At 44.9% G+C, this 5876-nt stretch overlaps 1 protein-coding gene across 1 annotated transcript in view; it reads right to left on the reverse strand.

Annotated features, from left to right (window-relative positions):
- The window catches only part of GJA3 (gap junction protein alpha 3), an 18531-nt gene extending 13922 nt beyond the window's left edge, over positions 1 to 4609 (reverse strand). The window contains exon 1 of the mRNA XM_040621231.1: positions 4432 to 4609. The gene's annotated coding sequence lies outside the window, so the exon portion shown is untranslated. The remainder of the gene's footprint in view (positions 1 to 4431) is intronic.
- Positions 4610 to 5876: the final 1267 nt, after the last annotated feature.

Consider the following 5876-nt stretch of genomic DNA (forward strand, 5'->3'; position numbering starts at 1 on the left):
TAAATAAATAAATAAATAAATAAATAAATAAATAAATAAATATGGATATAAAACACCTGCTATTCATGTGTTATTATTATCCCTCTATTTTCTCTTTTATGTAGGAATTTTAATTGTTCTTTGGGGGGTTGGATTTTAAATTGTTTATAAATACCTGAAAAGTCATATGCTTTTTAAGTCTTTACTTGGCTAAGGTAAATATGGTTAATACTTTTCATCCTTAGTCAAAGGAAACAACTCAGTTTTTCTTTTGTTTTTGACATTCTGTAACTGAAAAGCTGAGTTAGAGCTAATTTTAAATTGGAAGCAACCTAAACAACTGTATTAGTTTGAAAACAAATGTCTTCAATTTTTATATTTAAGAATGACAAAATTAAAAATACACTTAACTTTTTATCCATGGTACTTCTTCTTGAAATACTTGAATAAAATAAGTATTCCTACCAAAAATCAGTATTGAGTTCCCATTTCCACAATTAGAGTTCTAATATTAAGCTAGAAAATTAACAGCTGGTTGGGCTTCAGTTCAATTGACAGGAAAATGTAAATAGTCTGGAGCATAATTAGAAACATGACTGTCTTCCAATACTATTCGTGCCATACTGGGCTTCCTTTTTAAACCCTCTGAATGTGTTCCCTGTTCCATTACCCTGTGCAGTCCTCCAGTTTCTCCTGCCAATTATTAAATGGCATTAAAAGTTTTTAAAATAACTTCGGTGAAAGACCTAAGAATACCGCTTGGAGTTTTCACTTATTTAAACGTTTTACTTACACACTTTAGTGTAATTTAGCAATGATTTTAATGTATTTCTGCATTAGTCCTCAAACTTTTAATAATTGAATAATGAAAAAAAATGCAGCTACCCTTGAAGTAAAATTCAATTTACCAATACTTCCTGAAGGGTGGCTTGGGGCAAGGGTAAATAACAATAAAGAAAATTATAGGGGTGCTTCAGCATTAGTGCTCTGAACAGGATCTCGTCCTGTCTAAAACACAGAACAGGCAGTCAGAAAAGTATACCAAGCACTGACTTCATACAGTCTGGTCAGTTAAAAAGTAATTTCCCTCCGCAAATCCAAATTACATCCTTCAGGAATCTTGCTCATCCATGGAGGAAATATGGAATCACATCATTTTAGAGCTCAAAGAACCTCAGAAGTGGTCTAGTTTACCCTTTTCACTTTACAGATGGGGATATGGGGGTATAGAGGCCCCAAGAGGGTACTGTGATTTGCAGAAGGCTGAACAGCCCACAGTGCTGAAGCCAGCATGAAAACTCCTGACTTTTTACTCTTGGTCCTGCGTACCTTCCCCTCCCGCGTGATTTCACGGGATCACGCATCAGGCCGATTGCTGAGATTACAACAGCTGCCTTTTTAGTTATATCGCTCTATCACACTTTAAAATGTATGTTTAGAACCATGGGTTAGAGTACATTTTAAGCTTTTGCTCTTTTTCTTCCAGTCCAAAGTGGCTAAAATTGTTAAATATTATTGACATGCTAAGAATAGTCCCGTTACTCCGTTATATAAATTGGCATTGTTATTGCAAAGCAAATTCAGACATTATCTTTACTCTTGTTTTAGTGAACAAAACCTCACAGCCTTATAATTATATTTTTTCTATTGATATTACTGACGCAAATTACATCTGTCAAAATGGTCTCTATTTTTGCAATAATAATTTCTATTGTATAAATATAATGTCTATAGTATAAATATAATTTCACTTTTCTTACTCAAACCCACTTCAATTAGTATACAACATAGAAATCTCTTCTATGTCCTAGAATAAAAGATTCATTGTAAAGCTAATACAAAATGGAGTTTTACGAATAAAATGAGCGTTAATTCACAGAGATAACCAGGTGGTCTGAATGAAAAAAATTACGTGATTTTTATTTAGTATCATTAGTTCATCAACAGTAAATTTAAAGCAAACCACCAAATCTTCAAATTAAAGAAAACTAAGAGTGCAGAAACTGTTCACATCAACCATTATGAAGTCATACTTTTGAAAACCAGAGATTTTAAAAAAGCAGTAGAGCACTAGCCTAGTTATCATGATGAAGAATTTCCCAACACCGTAAGAATGAAAATTAATATTAAACTTTGTCACTATTTTATTCCCTTTATGCATTATACTGAAATGGTAAAAACATACTCTTTTTACAGAAACATGTATGATGTTAATGATCACATGTATTGGACTTTTTTCCCTCTTCAATTTAGTAAACAGTTATCAAACACCTATCATGTGTGTGGCACTGTGCTACTAATTAAGAGATGGTCCTTACTCTCAGAAGTTTCATTCACACTCTATGGATGAGGCAAACTTGTAAAAAAACTAATCAAAATATGGTATGACAAGTGTTACATAGTACTGGTAAGGCCACAACACAGTGGAGCAGAAGAGAGAAGGACACTGTATGTTAATCATGAGTTTGGCTGTTTCTTTCTTTTTTTTTTTTAAAGATTTTATTTATTTATTTGACAGAGACAGCTAGCGAGAGAGGGAACACAAGCAGGGGGAGTGGGAGAGGAAGAAGCAGGCTCATAGCAGAGGAGCCTGATGTGGGGCTAGATCCCAGAACTCCGGGATCACGCCCTGAGCCGAAGGCAGACGCTTAACGACTGAGCCACCCAGGCGCCCCGAGTTTGGCTGTTTCTTAATACAGAGATCCTGGGAATCATGCTATCTGTACGGGGCGAAATATTTCTCAAAGGCCCTTTCACTGTCTAGAATGTTCTGGTATTCCAGTACAGTACAAAAACTATGTGTTTACTCCGTGTATTTATGCACGATACTGAGGTAAAATCCTAAAATTACATATATCCTATTTCTTGTGTGTTAGGTGCATGTTCAAGTAATGGTAACATCTGAAAGACTATTATGGTTTAAATTCTTTACATACATGAGGCTTTATAAAATGGCTGTGATACATACACATAATTATTTTTAAGGCTCAAATGTGCAGTGTAAAAGTTATTTTTGTTAAGAAATCAACACAACTTAAAATGTAAGTAACTTTCAAGGAAACTGTGTCAAAATTCTTTGTCTTATTTGCAAACAGTGACATTTGGTTACATTTCATTATCTTAAGATGGGTTTAAGCCTGTTAACATCAACTGGTTAACCTAAATAGCATTGTTTAGTTTGTTATAGTAGTAAAGGTTTTGTGAATTACTTTACACTACAGTAACACGTGCACTGCCCTTGTGAGATGCTTATCTCAACATGAATCAAACTGCTGAACCAGTGGAATATATGCCAGATTAGCCGTTGTTTACTTTGAACACACTGACCCTTGGAAAATAAGTCACCCCTTTTCCTCTTTAGTCTTTTAATGTTTGTTTTGCCATACATTTCACAGGACATTGATGGACTGAGAGTGAAGTGATGCACGTATCATAAGCCATCAATTTGAATTCTTGAGTTATATAAACCAAAGCATAATTCACATCTCAGCTGTTGGTACATGACCATGTTTAAGTGAAATATTTTAGCAGTATCTTAGTAAAGTCAAAACTGGAGAACTCCACTTGTCTAAAGCCCCAGTCACCAATATTCATGAACTGGGAGCTCTGCAAACTGGGGTGAATTCTGCTCACTAGAGTGTAGAGTAGACTGCCAGGCAGATACACCCGTGTCGCTGGAATGACTCTCAGAACAGACCCTGAAAGAAGGGATTACTGTAGAATGCTGAGAAGTGTTCCCACTCTTCTGTAAATTCTTTATACTCGAACACAGCATAACCAGCGTATGGATCAAGAAATTAGATCGTGGTACTTATATCTAAAGGGTTTCTTAAAACAACGACAACAACAAAAACTTTCAAAAAGTTTCTTAAAAGAAGTAGGCGAGCCAGCATCGTTCCTAAAAGACACCGACGCAACTGTACAACATGTGGCCATGCTAAACGCCGGCAGACAGTTGAACTCCGTTCCTTGCGGCTGTGGTATTTGTTGAGAGTATTCAAGTATTTAAACAGTCCTTAAGATCCCTTGGATCTGAAGTTCTAGAGCCACTCTTGCTTCCCCACTCAAGGGGGTAAACACCGTCAAAAAACATTTTCAACCCAGCCTTCCGCCATCCACCAAGGAAAGCCATTAAGCAGATGAGAACTGGCGCTCTGCAGAGATCTCCAGGAGCAAAGACACATCACTTACTCCCCAAGTTCTCCAGAAAGTTTCCTGAGCCCCGCTCTCTAGCCCTACCGCTCCCACCACTTCCCAAGATACCCGAAAAGAATTCTAAGAGGCCGGGAGCCGAAAACGGGCAGCGGGGCTCGGGCTCCGGCTCGCTCTGCCCCGGCCCGCCCGAGCCCGTCTGGGGAGGTCGGAGGCGCCGGCGCCCGCCCGTCCTTCCGCCCCGGGGCTGCCCCCGGCCGCCGGCGCCTGGGCCTCCGGGACGCCCGGCCCTGAGCTTACCCCGCTCTGCCGCGGCGGCGACCCGGGTACGCTCCTTCTCGAGCAGGGCTCCCGGCCGCTCTGAAAAGGAGAAGTTCTCTTACACGTGCGGTGCAACTTAACGCGTGCGCCCCGCCTGAGGGCCCGGCCTCCTTGCCCCGGCGGCCATCCCCGCGGCCCCAGTGCGCCCAGCGCTCGGAGCCCCCAAGCCGCAGCCCGGGCAGCCGCGCCACGCCCCCGCCGCCTCCACCTCAGCCTGGGGGCCCCGCGGGGGCGGTGCCAGCGCGCAGCGCAGGGCCCCAGCTCCGCCGCCCTGCGGCGCCCCGCATTCTCACCCCCCCACCCGCACCCGCCTCTCGTTCCCCATCCTGCACACCCACCTGCAGCCGCTTCCCACCTCGCACCCGCAGTCCCCATCACGTCTCGCCAAGCCTGCACCTGCACCTATACCGCGCATACCGTCACACCGCACCTGCACCCCTCACCCCGCACCGTATCGCATTGCCACTCGTAGCTGCACCCGTCACCCTCCAACCGTCCGGCTTTCCCACCCGCACCTGCATCCCGCGCCCCACCCACAAGAGCGCCCTTCTCGGGATGTGGAGCCTGGGGCTTTTTCCCGCAGCCGGGCTCCCGCAGGCCTCGCGTCTGTCTCCACTGAAAGCAGGAAGCCGGCGAGGGACCGCGGGCGAGGGCGAGAGAAGGGCGCACAGGTTCCGCCCTGCCAGCCCTAGGGGTGCCCCTCGCGCGCACTTGCTCCCGACCCGCGATCCAGCTCACGCCTGCCTTCGCAGGGCGGAGGGGCAGCTCTGGGGGCGCTCCTGAGCCGGGGGCCGCGTCTTGCTACCCCCCATCCCCGAGTTCCGTCGCCTGGGGACGCGATTCTAGACAGGGGCCACTGGGCAGGGGATTCCCACGTAACCTGGCCGAACAGGCCAAAGAAGAGCCGGGGCCGCAGCGTGGATGCTGTCGAGGGCCGCTCCCGGGGGGAGGCTGGAGCGAGTCCCGGGAAGAGAGCCGAGGAACTATAAATAGTGGCCGCGAGCCTGGTTCCCGTCAAACACACTTAATTTAGCCGGCGGTCACAGGGATTCTTTGTGTGTGTGTGTGTGTGTGCGTGTGTGTGTGTGTGTGTTTAAAAAACTTTTTCCGATGCACTTGAGACTTGGCCCTGCCCAAGGTGACAGGGAAAGTGTCCCTGCAGGTCACTCATTCTCACTGGTGCTAGTGACCAGATGCTAGGGCAAGGCCTAGCCTGCTTGCCCAGACTGGGGTGAAGGTTTTAATATCTTCTTTCCTCCCCAGAATTGGTATGCGCACACTTCAAAGGAAAGCCAGCCACAAAACGCCACTGAGCAAGGAAGGAATCTCGTCCCTGTCTGTTATGGTCTCAACTCAGTTTAGGTGGACTCTGCGTTCCCTCTGTGCCTCAGGATTTGCTGTTCCATCCTCAGGGTTTAGCATGG

The sequence above is a fragment of the Ursus maritimus genome, unplaced genomic scaffold, assembly GCF_017311325.1.
Source record: "Ursus maritimus isolate PB19 unplaced genomic scaffold, ASM1731132v1 scaffold_10, whole genome shotgun sequence".
NCBI lineage: Eukaryota > Metazoa > Chordata > Mammalia > Carnivora > Ursidae > Ursus > Ursus maritimus.